Consider the following 17,317-nt stretch of genomic DNA (forward strand, 5'->3'; position numbering starts at 1 on the left):
AAAAAAAATTTTTTTTTTTTTAATGTTTATTTATTTTTGACAGAGAGAGACCGAGCATGAGCTGGGGAGGGGCAGAGAGAGAGGGAGACACAGAATCTGAAGTAGGCTCCAGGTTCTGAGCTGTCAGCACAAAGCTGGACACGGGTCTCGAACTCACAGACCACGAGATCATGACCTGAGCCGAAGTCGGACACTCAACTGACTGAGCCACCCAGGCGCCCCAAGACAAACATTTTTGAAAAGAATATTTTATAAAATAACTGAGGACTTTGAAATTGCTATTATAAACGCTTTCTCAAAAGAAACCTGCGTGGCTTAGTCGATGAAGTGTCTCTTAATCTTGGCTCAGGTTGTGATCTCACTGTTCGTGAAATCAAGCCCTGTGTCAGTCTCTGCACTGACAGTGTGGAGCCTGCTTGGGATTCTCTCCCTCCCTCTCTGCCCCCTGCTTGCCTGTGTGCCCTCTAAAAATAAATAAACTTACAAATAAACGCTTTGTTAAATTAGTTTTGGGCTGCTCTAAAAATAAGCTGCCTGTGTTGCTTAGGCATATGCTTTTTTGCCAAAGCCTTATTAACTGTCATCTGGAGCTATTGAGAATTCTCAATGAAATGAGAACTAAACCTGAGTTTTATGCTTAGAATATCATTATGTAAAGAGTATTTAGATGCACTTAGGTGGCTTTTCTTGCATTGCTTGTTAAAGAGCATTAGATATGTGTGTTCAGAGGATTACTATTGTTTTTTTACAATGTTAAGTAACTCTTGTACTGTTCATTAAATTTATTTGTCCATATTTTATTTTTAAATTTTGATTCCAGTATAATAAATATAGAGTGTTATATTAGTTTCAGGTGTATAATGTAGTGAATCAACAATTCTATGTATTACTCAGTGCTCATCAAGATGTACACTTTGGGAATGCAAGCTGGTGCACCCACTCTGGAAAACGGTATGGAGGTTCTTCAAAAAACTAAAAATAGAACTACCCTACAACCCAGCAATAGCACTACTAGGTATTTATCCAAGGGATACAGGTGTGCTGTTTTGAAGGGACACATGCACCCCAATGTTTATAGCAGCACTATCAACAATAGCCAAAGTATGGAAAGAGCCCAAATGTCCATCGATGGATGAATGGATAAAGAAGATGTGGTGTGTTTGTGTGTATACCACAGAATATTACTCGGCAATCAAAAAGAATGAAATCTTGCCATTTGCAACTACATGGATGGAACTGGAGGGCATTATGCTAAGTGAAATTAGTCAGAGAAAGACAAAAATCATATGACTTCACTCATATGAGGACTTTAAGAGACAAAACAGATGAACATAAGGGAAGGGAAACTAATACAAAAACAGGGAGGGGGACAAAACAGAAGAGAGTCATAAATATGGAGAACAACCTGAGGGTTACTGGAGGGGGTGTGGGAGGGGGGATGGGCTAAATGGGTAAGGGGCATTAAGGAATCTACTCCTGAAATCGTTGTTGCACTATATGCTAATTTGGATGTAAATTTAAAAAAATAAAAAATAAAAAAAAATAAAAGATGAAAACAAAAAAAGACTAGCGAATACTGGAAAGTTTCAAGGGCAAAAATAAATAAATGTATACTTAATCCTCTTCATTAATTTCATCCATCCCTCCTGACCCCCCTCTGGTAACCATCATTTTGTTTTCTGGTTTATCTCTTTTTTTTCCTTTGCTTGTTTTGTTTTTTAAATTCCACACGAGTGAAATCATGGGTATTTTTCTTTGACATATTTCACATACTATTATATCTTTTACCTCCATCCATGTTATTTATTGCAAATGGCAAGATTCATTCTTTTTTATGGCTGAATAGTATTCCAGTGCGTGCGTGCGTGTGTGTGTGTGTGTGTGTGTGTGTGTGTGTTGCATCATCATGACCCTTTCATGTCTTGATGGACACTTGGGTTACTTCCATAATTTGGCTATTGTGTATAATGCTGCCATAAACATAGGGGTATATATACCTTTTTGAATTAGTATTTTCATATTCATTGGGTAAATACCTTATATTTACTGGATCATATGGCAATTTTCTTTTTAATTTTTGAGAAACCTTCATACTGTTTTCCACAGTGGCTGCACCAGTTTGCGTTCCCAGCAACAGTATATGAGGGTTCCTTTTTCTCCACATCCTTGCCAACACCTGTTTTTCCTTTCTTTTCTCTTTTCTTTTCCTTTTCTTTTCTTTTCTTTTCTTTTCTTTTCTTTTCTTTTCTTTCTTTTTAATGGTTTCTTGAATATTATTGTTTCTTCATGAATATCTGCATATTCAAGTGTGGTTGCATCTTGGGATCAAATTTTGTCTTGAGAATTATGATTGAATTGCTTTTTCATTTTTTTCTAACTTTTTTTAATTCCAGTTAGTTAACAATGTTATTAGTTTCAGGTGTACACTACAGTAATTTAGCAGTTCCATACATCACCGCGTGCTCATCACAAGTGCACTCCTTGATCCCCACCACCTATTTAACCCATCTCCCCTTCCCCCTCTCCTCTGGTAGCCATCAGATTGTTCTCTGTAATTAAAAGTCTTGTTTCTTGCTTTGGTTCTCATTTTTTTCCTTTGCTTGTTTGTTTTGTTCCTAAATTCCACGAGTGAAATCATATGGTATTTGTCTTTCTCTGTGATGTATTTCATTTAGCATTACAATCTCTAGTTCCATCCATGTCGTTGCAGAAGGCAAGATTTCACATTTTTATGACTGAATAATATTCCATTTTGTATATGTACTGCATCTTTATTCATTTATCAGTTGGTGGACACTTGGACTGCTATAAACATAGGGGTGCATGTATCCCTTTGAATTAGTGTTTTTGTGTTCTTTGGATAAATATCCAGTAGTTTGATTGCAGGATCATAAGGTGGTTCTATTTTTAACCTAAAAAAAAAAAAAGTTTTTTATTTTGAAAGAGAAACAGTATGCGTGTGCATGAGTGAGGAAGGGGTGGGGTGGGGGGGTAGGGAGAGATAGCATCCCAAGCACCCTCCATGCTGTTAACACAGGGCCCAATGCAGGGCTCAAATCCATGCTGTGAGATCAGGACCTGAGCCAAAATCAAGAGTCGGGCACTTAACCAGCTGAGCCACCCAGGCGCCGCTCTATTTGTAACTTTTTGAGGAAACCCCACATTGTTTTCCATATTGCTTCTTTATTTTAAACAGCTTTCCAAGAAAATATATAATGTCCCAAATGAGGACAAGAAATACTACAGACTCTTTCCAGATAGTTGCCTAGTTTGTAGGAGTAATTATGGCTCACAAGATTACCTTTCTTACTGTTCTTCTGGAATTGGAGAAGTCATTATAACAAGGGTATTCTTAGAAGCAAGACTTCTAGAGTTTCCTATATCATTGATTTTTGTATTCTTTTGATCTTGTATCCTCAACAGTTAAAAAACAAAACGGTTTTAAAACACTTTGAGCTTGAATCTTTAACACATGAATAGGTATTTGTATGCTTATACTACTATGCATATTATATACAGTATAGTTTACTGGTTAAGAAGGTGGAATCTGATGTTAGAATTTAAATCCTGTCTTTGTCAATGTGAATTGGTTCAGCCACTGAAACACAAAAAACAGGCATCTAACTCTTAATGCTTCAGTGTCTCTACTTGTAAAGTAAAGCAGTAATTTTATCTCCTTTACTGGGTTATTGTGAGGGTTAGGTAAGTTAATATATTTGTTTAGAATAGTGCCTGGGACATGATAAGTGATTTATTATTTTATCTATTAAATACTACTAATAGAATACTCAGAAATTAAAGAGTGAAATTGAAAGTATATATAAATCAAATTTATAAGATTTTCTTCTCCTACCTCAATGCATGGTATTATCACCACCTACTTTGAGACCACAGATCTGGTTAGTCTGGTGCTAGCAGATATTGTGATTAAAACATGATCTTTTTAGTTGAAGTAAAAAGAAGCCATTTTATTTCATGACATTGAAATTGTGATATATCTGGTGTCTTTAAATGTTACTGTTGGGATTTAGTACATTCAAGTAGATGCTTAACTGTGAGGATGTAAAATAAAATGAGTTAAATTAACATAAATTAGGCAAGAAACAAAATCATGCTGAAGGAAATAGAGAGGAGTGTTTTAAAAGATTGTGGCATGCTGACAAATAGAACATTTGATAATGTCATGGTGTCTTGTTCAGTTGAGTGTCCTGACTCTTGATTTTGGCTCAGGTCATGATCCCAAGGTCATGGGGTTGACTCTGTGTCGGACTGTGTACTGAGCATGGTGCCTGCTTAAGATTCTCTCATTCTCTTCCTCTGTCCCTCTTCCCTGTTTGCATGTGCCTTCTCATTCCACATATGAGTAGAACGAATGAATAAATAGCTTCCATTTAAAACAAATTTGATAATTTCTTAAGTAAGATAGACAAAATAATTTCTTTGTTTTTGAAGACAGTAGGCAAGGATTCATTCATTCAATAAATATTTATTTAATGAATTTTTACTATGGCCATACATTGTTCTAGTTGCAAGAGACACAGCACCGAGCAAGACAAAGTCCTTGCCCGTATGGTGCTTATGTTTTGTGGTGAAAACTCCATTATGATTGCTAACTAGAGTATCTTTTAAACAGAACTGTTATCAAGAAGATGTTTTTGATGTCAAAGAAAATGCTTGTGGTGAAATCACTTAAACACTTTCAGGGTGTCTCATTCTGATTCTTGTGTGGGATAAACCTTTAGGGTCAAACATGATCAGTTTTCATCATTGAGGCTGTAATGTGAGGATTTTCTGCCATGACAAAGTAGCTAAGATCAGATGATTGGTTTATCTTGATAATGTTTAGCCCACAATGTGTATTCAGAGAAAGATTTTATCTAGAGATAACATTTCTCAGTTAGACTCAATACTTCATTCACCATGTGGTTCTAAATTAATTTTTGCTTATTTTGTGTTAGCTATTTTAAAAAATAATATATGAGCATGGAAAGCTTCCTAATGTATAGGAGGATATACTATCTAAATGTCCCTCCCGTGGTCCCCAGTTTTCTCCTCAGAGAAAATCATTGTTCGGAGTTTTTTATGCTATGTTCCAAAAATATTTAAAACATACACAGGATATATGTGTGTACATGTATAAATGTGTGTTTGTATACATGAGTGTATATGTAATCATAAATAGTACATGCCCACTGTTCTGTGCCTTGCTTTTTTTCATTCAGTAGTAGTATTATGGAATAGGTCCGTTTCTATGTATTAGAATGTTAATTTTTGTTATTTAATGACTTCTTAGTATTCCAGTATATGCAGGTACTATACTTAATTTAACTAGTGCTCTGTTAATGGATGATCAGGTTGTTTTCAATCTAGATATTCATACCATGCTTCAGCAATTATATTTGAATATGTATCTTTATGGCCTTTTACCAGTAGGTTTGTAAGATAAATTCTTATTTACTTATTTTCATTTTTTCTTTCTTTTTAAAAATTTATTTTAATTCTAGTATAGTTAACATATATAGTTAAGTTAGTTTCAGGTATATAATATAGTAATTCTGTAATTCTATTACTCAGTGCTCATCAAGATAAAGTGTACTCTTAATTTCCTTCACTGATTTCACCTATCCACTCATCCCCTTACCCTCTGGTAACTATCAGTTTGTTTTCTATAGTTAAGAGTCTTTTTTTTGGTTTGTCTCTTTCCTTTGGTCATTTGTTACTTAACTTCCACATATGAGTAGAATCATATGTTATTTTTCTCTGACTTACTGAACTTAGCATTATACCGTCTCGTTCTATCCATGTTGCGAATGGCAAGATTTTTTTTTTTTGAGCTGTATTCCATTGTGTGTGTGTATATATATATACGTATATATATATATACACACCACATCTTATGTGAGATAAATTCTTAAAAGTAACTGGGTCAAAGATAATTTTGTCTGTCTGGTGATTATGATGAAAATTAGTATTTCCCTCATTGTGAAACATCAGCTTTGTATTTATAGTTGGTTTCCTCATCTATAAAATGTCTATTTCTTTATCCATTTGTTTGCTTGAGATGTGTAGCCCTTAAAAAATGACATCATAAGCATTTTTTATATATATCTTGGTCACTAGTCTGCTGTGGGTTTTATATGTTAATGTACTGTTTTCCAATTTTTGCCTTGTCTTTTTATTCTTTATGGTACTTTTTAAAGAAAAATTTAAAACTTTACTAAAGTATAATTTATATACCATAAAATTCTCCCATGGTTAAGTTTACAGTACAGTAATTTTAATTAATTTGTAGAGTTGTGAAACCGTTATGACAGTACAATTTTAGAGCATTTACATGTCCCCAGAAGGTTCCCTAGTGCTTATTTGTAGTTAATCCACACTCTTGCCCCCAGCCCTAGGCAAGTACTGATCTGCTTTCTGTCTATACATTTGCTTCATTACATTTAATATGAATAGAATCATACAATATGAAGCTTTTGTTGTCTGTCTGCTTTCACCATGTTTGAGGTTTATCCAGGTTGTAGTGTGTATCACTAGTTCTTTTAATTGCTCAATAGTGTATCATTGAATGCATATGCCACCATTTGTTTATCTCTTCACCATTTGATAGACATTTCAGTCACTTTCAGTTTTGGGCTATTACAAATAAAGCTGCTTGTGATTGTTTGTGTATAAGTCTTTGTATTTGTCTAAGGTGAATACCTAGAAATGGAATGGCTGGAGATATATATTTCATTTTTAAGAAACTACCAAACTTTTCCAAAAGTGGTTGAACCATCCATCAGCAGTCTGAGAATTCAAGATACATTATATTCTTGACAACAGCTGGTATGGTGAATTGTTTACTTTTAGCCATTCTAATAGGTATATAGAAATCTCTTATTATGACTTCTAACATGCATTTTCCCTAATAGCTAATGAAGCTGAGAGCATTTTTTCATGTGCTGGTTTGTTATCAGTGTATTTATTTTGGTAAAACATCTATTTAATCTTTTGTCCGTTTTTTTTAAATGTTTATTTATTTTTGAGAGAGCATGAGTAAGGAAGGGGCAGAGAGAGAGGGAGACACGGAATCCAAAGCAAGCTCCAGGCTCTGAGCTGTCAACACAGAGCCTGATGCAGGACTGGAACTCATGAACCACGAGATCATGACCTGAGCCAAAGTTGGATGCTTAGCCAACTTAGCCACCCATCACAAGTGCACTTCTTAATCCGCATCAGCTATTTAGCCTATCCCCTCACCTCCCCTCCCTCTGTAACCATCAATTCTCTGTAAATAAGAGTCTCTTACTTTGTCTCTCTTTTATTTCCCCCCCCTTTCCCCCCCTTAAATTCTACATGTGAATTAAATCATATGGTTATTTTTCTTTCTCTAACTTATTTTGCTTAAACTCTGGCTCCACCATTTTATTGCAAATGGCAAAATTTCATTCTTTATGGCTGAGTAATATTCCATCGTATATATATACCCCATCTTCTTTATCCATTCATCAATCAGTGGACACTTGGGCTACTTCTGTAACTTGGCTATTGTAAATAATGCTCTAATCAATATAGGGGTGCATGGAATTATTTTCTTAATTTCCTTTTCTGCTACTTTATTATTAGTGTATAGGAATAACCGATTTCTGTATATTAATTTTATATTCTGCAATTTTGTCGAATTCACTTATTCCAATAGTTTTTTTGTAGAGCATTTAGGGTTTTCTATGTTTGGTATCATGTCATCTGCAAATTGTGACTATTTAACTTATTACTTACCAATTTGGATGCCTTTTATTTTTTCTTGTCTACTGTGGCTAGGACTTCAGTAGTATGTCAAATAAAAGTACCTAGAGTGGATATCCTTGTGCTGTTTTTGATCTTAGGGGAAAAGGTTTCAATTTTTCACTATTCAGTATGATGTTGGCTGTGAGTTTATCATATATGACCTTTATTATGTTGAGGTGTTTTCTCTAAACCCACTTTGTTGAAAATTTTTTTTATCATGAATGGATATTGACTTTGTCAAATGATTTTTATTTAGTGATTGAGATGATATTTTTATTCTTATTTTTGTTAAAGTGGTGTTTCACATGTTGATTGTTTTGCAGGTATTGAACCATCCCTTGCATCCCAGGAATAAATCCCACTCGATCATGGTCAATGATCCTTTTAATAATGTTGTATGTGGTTTGCTAATATTTTGTTGAGGACTTTTATATCCATGTTCTTCAGGGATATGGCTTATGGTTTTCCTTTTTTGTAGTGTCTTTGTCTGGTTTTGATATGAGGGTAATGCTGGTCTTATAGAATGTATGTTTTGAGGCTTTCTTTCCTGTTCCTTTTTTTCGGAATAGACTAAAGAGAAAATAGGTATTAATTCTTCTTTAAATGTCAGATAGAATTTGCCTCTGAATCCATCTGGTTCTGGGTTTTAATTTGTTGGATATTTTTTGGTTGCTGTTATTTTTTTTTACTGGAAATTTGTTCAAATTTTCTGTTTCTTCCTAATTCAGTTTTGGAAGATTGTGTATATTTAGGGATCTGTCCTTGTCTTCTGGGTTGAATTTGTTGGTGTATAATTTTTCATTTTAGTTTCTTACAATCGATTGCATTTCTATGGTGTCAGTTGCTACTTCCTTCACTTCTGATTTTATTTATTTGGTTCCTCTTTTGTTCTTGATGAGTCTAGTTAAAAGTTTGTTAATTTTGTTGATCTTTTCAAAGAACCAGCTGATTTCATTGATCTGTTCCAGTGTTTTTTTAGTCTCTGTTTCATTTATTTATTTGTGGTCTGATCTTTTATTTTTTTACTTGTACTGGCTTCGGCTTTGTTCTTTTTCTAGTTCCTTTACATGTAAAGTTAGATAGATTGAGATTTTTTTTTCTTGCCTTTTGAGGTAAGCCTTTATCACTATAAATTTTCCTCTTTAGAATTGCTTTAGCTGCATCCTGTAGATTTTGGACTGGTGTGTTTTCATTTTATTTTACTTAGTGTATTTTTCTACTTCCTCTTTGATTTCTTCATTTACCCAGTGGGTATTTAGTAGTGTGTTGTTTAGCCTGCATGTGTTTGTACTTTTTCCAATTTTTTTCTTGTAATTTCTTTCATAATGATTGTCAGAAACTATAGTTGATAGGAGTTCAATCTTAAAACATTTATCGAGACTTGTTTTGTAGCCTAAGAGATGATATGTCCTGGAGAATGTTCCACGTGTTTTGAAAAAGTGTATTCTATTGGTTTGGGGTAGAATGTTCTGTATATATTTGTAAAGTTTATCTGGTCTAATATGTCAGGGTGCCTGGGTGGCTCAGTTGGTTGGGCATCCGACTGTTGATTTTTGGCTCAGGTCATAATCCTAGGGTTATGGGATCAAGCCCATGTCAGGCTCAGTGCTGAACCTGGAGCCTACTTGGGATTCTCCCTCTCTCCTCCACTATTTCCTCTCCTCGCCCATATCCCTTCCTCGAGGTCTTTCTTTCTCTCACAAATAAAGATAAAAAATAAAATAAAAAAATTTTTAATATGTCATATAAAGATCCTGTTTCCTAATTGATTTTTTGCCTGGATACAGTATCCATTGATGTAAGTGGGGCGTTAAAGTCCCCTACTATTATTGTATTATTGTCAATTTCTCCCTTTATGTCTGTTAATATTTGCTTTATGTATTTAAGTGCTCCAATGTTGAGTGGGTAGATATTTACAGTTCTGTTCCCTTTAAGGATTGATCCCTTTATTATCATGTAATGACCTTCTTTGTCTCTTGTTAAACTTTAATGTCTGTTGTGTGATGTAAGTATTGCTACCTAGGCTTTTTTTTGTTTCCATTTGCCTGGAATATCTTTTTCTTCACTTCACTTTCAGTCTTTATGTGTCTTTAGGTCTGAAGTGAGTCTCTTGTAGGCAGCATATAGATGGGGCTTGTTTTGTTATGGGAACATTCCATCACCCTGTATCTTGATGGGGCCATTTAGATCCTTTACATTTTTAAAGTAATTCTTGATAAGTATGTACTTATTGCCATTTTATTGTTTTCTGGTTGTTCTTGTAGTTCTTCTGTGTTCCTTTCTTCGGTTGCTCTCTTCCCTCGTGATTGATGACTTTCTTTAGTGTTATGCTTAGATTTCTTTCTCTTATGTGTACTTGCTATAGGTTTTTGGTTTATACTTACCATGAAGTCCATATATAACACTCTGAGTATATAACAGTCTATATTATCTTGATAGTCAATTTAAAGACATTGTAAATGAACTTTATTTTTACTCCCTCCCCTTCACATTTTTTGTATAAGTTTTTATAGTGTCCATCTTTTTAAAAAATTTTTTTAACGTTTATTTTTGAGAGAGGGAGAGACAGAGTGCAAGTGGGAGAAGAGCAGAGAGAGGGAGACACAGAATTGAAGCAGGCTCCAGGCTCTAACCTGTCAGCACAGAGCCCAACGCAGGGCTCGAACTCACAGAACTGAACCGTGAGATCATGACCTGAGCCGAAGTCGGACACTTAACTGACTGAGCCACCCAGGAGCCCCTCATAGTTTCCATCTTTTTATTTTGTGACTCCCCTTAACTAATTTTTTTTAGAAATAATTGAATTTAGAAATAATTGAATTTTCTAACCTTCATACTAACTTTGTAAGTGATTGCTTAATTATCTTTATTGTTTGTTTGCTTTTATTCATGAAAGTTTTTCTTTTCCTAATTTTCTTTTAATTATGGCCCTTTCTTTTCCACTTAGAGGAGTCTGTTTAACATTTCTTTTAAGGCTGGTTTAGTGATGATGAACTCCTTAAACTTTCTTTTGGGAAACACTCTTACCTTGCTGGGTAGAATATTCTTGGGTGTACTTTTTTTTTTTTTCCTCCCTGTCAGCACTTTGAATATATCATGCACTCCCTTCTGGCTTGCAACGTTTCTGATGAGAAATTAAGTGATAACTTTATGGGATTCCTTTGTAGCAACCAGTTGCTTCTCTCTTATTTAAAAAGTTCTGTATCTTTACTCTTTGTTATTTTAATTATGTGTCAGGGTATGGACCTCCTTGGGTTCATCTTGTTTGGAGCTCTCTGTGCTTCCTGGACCTGGGTATCTGTTTCCTTCCCCAGGTTATGTATTTTCAGGTATTATTTCTCAAATAAGATTTCTGCACTTTTCTCTTTCTCTTCTTCTGGGATCTTTTTGATGCGACTGTTTGCTCTCTTGATGTTGTCCAGGAATCCCTTAATCTATCCTCATTTTTTATTTTATTATTTTTTTTAACATTTATTTATTTTTCAGAGATAGAGGCAGAGCATGAACAGGGGAGGGGGAGAGAGAGAGAGATACAGAATCTGAAGCAGGCTCCAGGCTCTGAGCTGTTTGTTAGCACAGAGCCTGACACGGGGCTCGAACTCATGAACTGCAAGACCATGTCCTGAGCAGATGTCGGGCACTCAACTGACTGAGCCACCCAGTCACCCCTCATTTTTAAAAAGTCTTTTATCTTGGACACCTGGCTGACTCAGTTGGTGGAGCATGCAACTCTTGATCTTAGGGTCATGAGTTCAGGCCCCATGTTGGGGGTAGAGTTTACCTAAAAGAAACTTTTCGTTTTTTGCTGTTCATCTTGGCTGCTTTCCATTACCCTGTCAGGTTGCTGATTTGTTCCTTTGCATTTGCTAATCTGCTGTTGATTCTTCTACTGTATTTTACATTCAGTTGTTAATACAGTTCTGATTAGTTTTTGTGCATTTTCTCTTTGTTGAATTCTGAGTTCATCCATTCTTCTCCACAGTCCAGGGAGCATCTTTCTGACCATTACTTCAAAATCTTTATCAGATAGATTAGTTATTTCTGTTTCATTTAGTTCTTTTCTGAGCTTTTGTCTTGGTCTTTTCATTTGGAGCATATTTCTCTCTCCTTTTGCTTGACTTTCTGTGTTTACTTCTCTGAATTTGGTGCAACAGCTATTTCTCCTAAACTTAAAGGAATCATCTTGTGTATGGTCATCTCCTGTGTAGATTGTGTATGCCTGGTGACCTTGGCTGGCTGGCTGGAGGTATGGCTTGTGTGGGCTGGGCATCATGGGGTACTTTGTCCTGCAGCTGCCATGGTGGGAGGTCCTGAACTGAAGCAGGCAGGGGCCAGGGTGGTCCCAGAGCTCTCCATGCAGAAGGTATCCTCCCAGGACAACTGAAACTGAAGTGGACACTGGCCAGGGCTTCCCATGTCACTCTACACAGAAGGCACCCCGATAAGTCATCTGGAGATGATGTGGCAGTGGGTTTGGAGGTCCTGAGGTATTCTTTACTAGGGGTGCCCTGGCAAGATGTCTGCAGCTAAAGTGGTGAGGGCCTGGAGTATTCTGGGGTGCTTTGCCCCTCCTGTTACTGTGGCAAATGGCGGGAGTACAGTGAGTGCTGATTAGGGGCGTTCTGGTGTGCACCATGCTGGGGTCGCTGAAGCAGTCTTCCAGCTAGGGTGGCCAAACCCTGTTCTCATCCACACTGTCAGGGCTGAGCAAAATAAACTGTGCCACTTGCCAGCCCCTCCAACCCAGAGAGAGTTCCAACATTTCCCTCCACCATGTGGCAGAATTCTAGGGCTGGATCTTTTATTCTAGTTGCTCTTTTAAATTGCAGCTTTTTTCTTGTTTCCCAAGGTGTCTGGAAGTGGTGTGGGCTAGGAGCCCAGGGCTGGCTGAGGTACCCTGTCCCCTGTCTGCGCTATCAAGGTGGAGGGGGAATGTAAACAGTCCTCATCAGCCCTTGTGGCTCGGAGAGGGTACAGCAGCTCTCTTGCTTTTGGCAGAATTCTAGGACTTGATCTTTTATGTTCTAGCTCTTCTTTTAATCTGAGGCTTTTTTCTGTGCGCAGGGCAGGTGAATCAGCTCACAGTTACTCAGTACTATCCTTCCCCAGTGTAGTTCGCAGTGTTGACATTGGGTGTTTCCCTTTCTTACCCTGTCTCCACCTTTTGCCATTCTCTGTCTATATTTGTTATGCACAAGTTGTTCATTCAGCCTTCAGCATCTTCAGGAGGAATTGCTCTAGAAAGAGGTAGATTTGGTGTGTCTCTGGAGGAGGTGAGCTCAGGGTCTTTCTACATTGTCCTCTTCCTACGTTGCCATCAAAATCAACAAGTTTCTGTTTCCTTTCAGCATTTTGAAGAGGTTATCCTGTGTTGCCTGGATTGAATAGTTTCTGGCAAGTCATTAGTAGTCATTTTTTTTAGCACTTTTCCTCTTTAGAAAGTGACTTTTTCTCTGGGTGCTTTTCACATTTCCTTTTTTTTCATTTTTTTCAGCAACTTATTTATAATATATTTTGGTGTGGTACATGTATATCATTATCCACTTAGGGCTTTTATTGAGGATCTGTGTATCAGGGGTTTATGGTTGACAACTTGGAAAATTCTGGTCGTTATTTCTTCACTTTTTTTCCTATTATTTTCTTTCAATATTCCATTTATACGTGGTTGATCCCATATTTTTCTGTTGAGACTGTTCTTTATTTTATGCTTTATTTTACAGTCAAATGCTATGTTTTAAAGTCACCTATCTTTTTTTTTTCTGCAGTGTTTAATATGCTGTTATTTCTGTCCAGTTAGAAATTTGTGTTTGAGGTATTGAATTTGCCATTGCTGCAAGTTCCATTTCATTCTTTTTTATATTTTTCATTTTTCTCATACTTTCAATTTCCATTAAATTCTTTTTGATCGTTATCTTTGTTCTAACATCTCTGTCCTTGTCCTGTTATCATTTCTGTCATTTCTGAATCTGTTTTTATTGACTCTTTCCTTGGTGTTACATTTTCTTAATGTCATCTCTAGTAATTTTTGATAGACTGTGGAACACTGTCAGTGGTTACATTGTTGACCGTATGTGTTTTGTTACCTTCCTTTAAAGAGTGGCTGGTAGGATTGCCTGGGTGGCTCAGTTGGTTAAACTTCCAAATTCATTTCAGGTCATGATCTCATGGTTCATGAGTTTGAACCCTGCATTGGGCTCTGCACTGACAGCTCAGAGCCTGAAGCCTGCTTCAGATTCTGTGTCTCCTGTCTCTCTGCCCCTCCCCTGCTCATATCCTGTCTCTGTCTCTCAAAAATAAATATTTAAAAAAAATTTTTTTTTAATAAAATAAAGAGTGGCTGGTATTTAAGTTAGTTGTGGGTTCCCTTGATCCCTTTGGAGCATTCTAGGTTTCTTTCATTTTTTTTCTTTAGCTTTACTTGGGTGCATCTAAAGTAGCTTTTACTCAAGAGATAGTTCAGCCCTTCTACAAAGCTGTGATCCTTTGTGGCTCTTCACTGAATGCCCTAAATGATTACTATGTGTCTCCATGATTTTGAACCTTAGAAATTGTTCATGTGAAAATTCCCATTTCTTTTTTTTTTTTTTTTTTTTTTACTGTTTTAATGTTGATTGATTTTTGAGAGAGAGAGAGTGCGAGCGAGCAGGGCAGGGGCAGAGAGAGAAGGAGACACAGAATCCAAAGCAGGCTCCAGGCTCTGAGCTGCCAGCATAGAGCCCACTGTGGGCTCAAACCCACGAAGTGTGAGATCATGATCTGAGCTGAAATCGGATGCTCAACCGACTGAGCCACCTAGGCACCCCTCCCATTTCTTTTTTTTTGGCTTGGGGCATTTTTCCCTATGCATGTGGCCAGTACAAAGAAAAAATTCTAAGGGATCCATGTGCAGATTTCCAGAGATTTTCCTTTATAGCTTCTTTCTCATCAGAATTCTGCCCTTTAATTTTCACTTACCCCAAACTCCCTAAATTCTGATGTTGATCTATGTTTTCCCTCTGTACCTGAATTTAGGGTGTGCCTCCAGTTGGAAAGCTGGGTCATTGATGGGGAATTACATTTCTCTCAAAGGTTACATACAACCTGTGCATTGTCTGTTCAGTATTTGAGACCATTCTTTTTATTTTGTACAGTTTTCTAATTTGTGATTGGTGCTGAAAATTATCTTATGAATTGCTATCTGATACTTTAATATTCCTCACCCATATTTCTTTTTTTTTTTTAATTTTTCAATGTTTATTTTTGTGAGAGAGAAACAGACTGCAAGTGGGGGAGGGGCAGAGAGAGAGGGAGACACAGTATCTAAAGTAGGTTCCAGGCTCTGAGCTGTCAGTACAGAACCTGATGTGGGGCTCAAACTCATGGACTGAGAGATCATGACCTGAGCCGAAGTTGGATGCTTAACCGACTGAGCCACCCAGGCACTCCATATTTATTTTTCTATAAGGAATATTAGAGTCAGCTTGTTTCATTTTAAAAACTCCTTTTTGTGTTTAAGGTTATCATGTGAAATGCATGGATTAATGTAGGGAGAACTAATATCTTTGGAATATTGAAGCTTGATAGTACAGTAGTATATACCTTTTTAATTTGTAGTTTTAACCTATGAAATTAGTATCTATCCCTATTTTATTGACTTTTTACCAAAAGTAGATATTTAATGTTTTCTCCTGCCTTTTCCTTTTGTATGCAAGTGGTCATAATTTTTTTTCCATCTATTAGTTTGATTATGTGTATACATTTTTCTGATATAGAACCCATTTATAAATTCCTGGTGTGAAACATGCTCAGTCATCTATTTTAGTTTGGATTTTGTATAGATTCTTGGGTTACTTTTGTCTTAAAATTCTAATTCCTAGCCTTTCATTTAGAAACCATAAATATAACAGACTTTGAAAATTCTTGAAAAGGGAAGAATTCTCAGAATACATGCTGTATATGCATCATTGTTATAAATAGGGAGAAAACTTTTAGAACTATGACACTTGCTTATTTAAAAATTTTGGGGGAGGGGCGCCTGGGTGGCTCAGTCGGTTAAGCGGCCGACTTCGGCTCAGGTCATGATCTTGCGGTCCGTGAGTTCGAGCCCCGCGTCGGGCTCTGTGCTGACAGCTCAGAGCCTGGAGCCTGTTTCAGATTCTGTGTCTCCCTCTCTCTGACCCTCCCCTGTCTCAAAAATAAATAAAACGTTAAAAAAAAATTTTTTTTTAATAAAATAAAATAAAAATTTTGGGGGTGACTAGGTGGCTCAGTCGGTTAAGCGTCCGACTTCAGCTCAGGTCATGATCTCTTGGTTCATGAGTTCAAGCCCCATGTCTGGTTCTGTGCTGACAGCTCAGAGCCTGGAGTCTGCTTCGGATTCTGTGACTCCCTCTCTCTCTGCCCCTCCCCGGCTCATGCTCTGTCTCTCTCAAAAAATAAAGTTAAAAATTAAAAAAAAAATTTTTTTGAGTATATTTATTTATCTTGAGAGCGAGCGTAAGCAGGAGAGGGGCAGAGAAAGAATCCCAAGCAGTCTCTGCACTGTCAGCACAGAGCCTGACAGGGGGCGGTAAGCTCAAACTCGCAAACTGTGAGATTGTGACATGAGCTGAAATCAAGAGTTGGATACTCCAGGTGCCTGGGTGGCTCAGTTGGTTAAGCGTTCGATTTCGGCTCAGGTCATGATCTCGCAGTTTGTGGGTTCGAGTCTCATGTTGGGCTCTCTGCTGACAGCTCAGAACCTGGAGCCTGCTTCGGATTCTGTGTCTCCCTCTCTTTCTGCCCTTCCCCTGCTTTCTCTCTCTCTCTCTCTCTCTCTCTCTCTCTCTCAAAAATAAACATTAAAAAAAAAAAAAGCGTTGGATGCTCAACCAACTGAGCCACCCAGGTGCCCTGATACTTATTTAAGTGCTGGGGTTAGAAGGCATTGACCCCTGCATTGTCAAAAAATCATGTATAACTTTTGACTTCCCTCAAATTTAACTACTGTGTTTCATATATATATGTATGTGTGTGTGAAAAAAAATATATATTTTCCCCCTGTCTTCCCCATGAATGTATTTTATATTGTGATTGAAACATAAGAAGTTGCCAAATGATTACAAACAAAGGGAATGTAGAGGAAGCATACGGGTAGGCTGGACTCTCCCCTGCTTTTGGCACTCCTCATTCCACTCCCTGTGTGCATGCTTAGTTCACTGAGGCCTGAGCTGAGAGGCAGTAAAGGAACCGGCTCCAGAGAGAGATTCTTGCTGAAGTGGCAGGGCCAGTTACTGTTTGTAGTTGGGCAAGGATCACAGAACGAAAGATACCACACCACTGGAGGGTCTGGGGAAACCCCAGAACAACAAGGAGGGAGCCTGCAGTGAAGAGCAGACAGCAGGCAGGGGTGCCGTCCACCATGGTGGATGTTCTCTGAGGTGGTAAGCTAAAATCCCCAGGGAACTAGCAGCTTATTGCTTGCCAGCATTTCCTGTAAGCAGAACCTAGGGAGTCAAGTGGATAAGGAGTAGGTGTTACTTCAGGATCCAGCTTTGCTAACTGGGCGGGGATGAGGAGACAGATGGTA

The 17,317-nt window shown here is 37.2% G+C and overlaps 1 protein-coding gene across 3 annotated transcripts in view; it reads left to right on the plus strand.

Moving 5' to 3' along the window:
* The window catches only part of SASS6 (SAS-6 centriolar assembly protein), a 57,792-nt gene that overhangs the window by 36,727 nt on the left and 3,748 nt on the right, over positions 1–17,317 (plus strand). The gene's annotated exons all lie outside the window — the stretch shown is intronic.

The sequence above is a fragment of the Prionailurus viverrinus genome, chromosome C1, assembly GCF_022837055.1.
Source record: "Prionailurus viverrinus isolate Anna chromosome C1, UM_Priviv_1.0, whole genome shotgun sequence".
NCBI classification, from domain to species: Eukaryota; Metazoa; Chordata; class Mammalia; order Carnivora; family Felidae; genus Prionailurus; species Prionailurus viverrinus.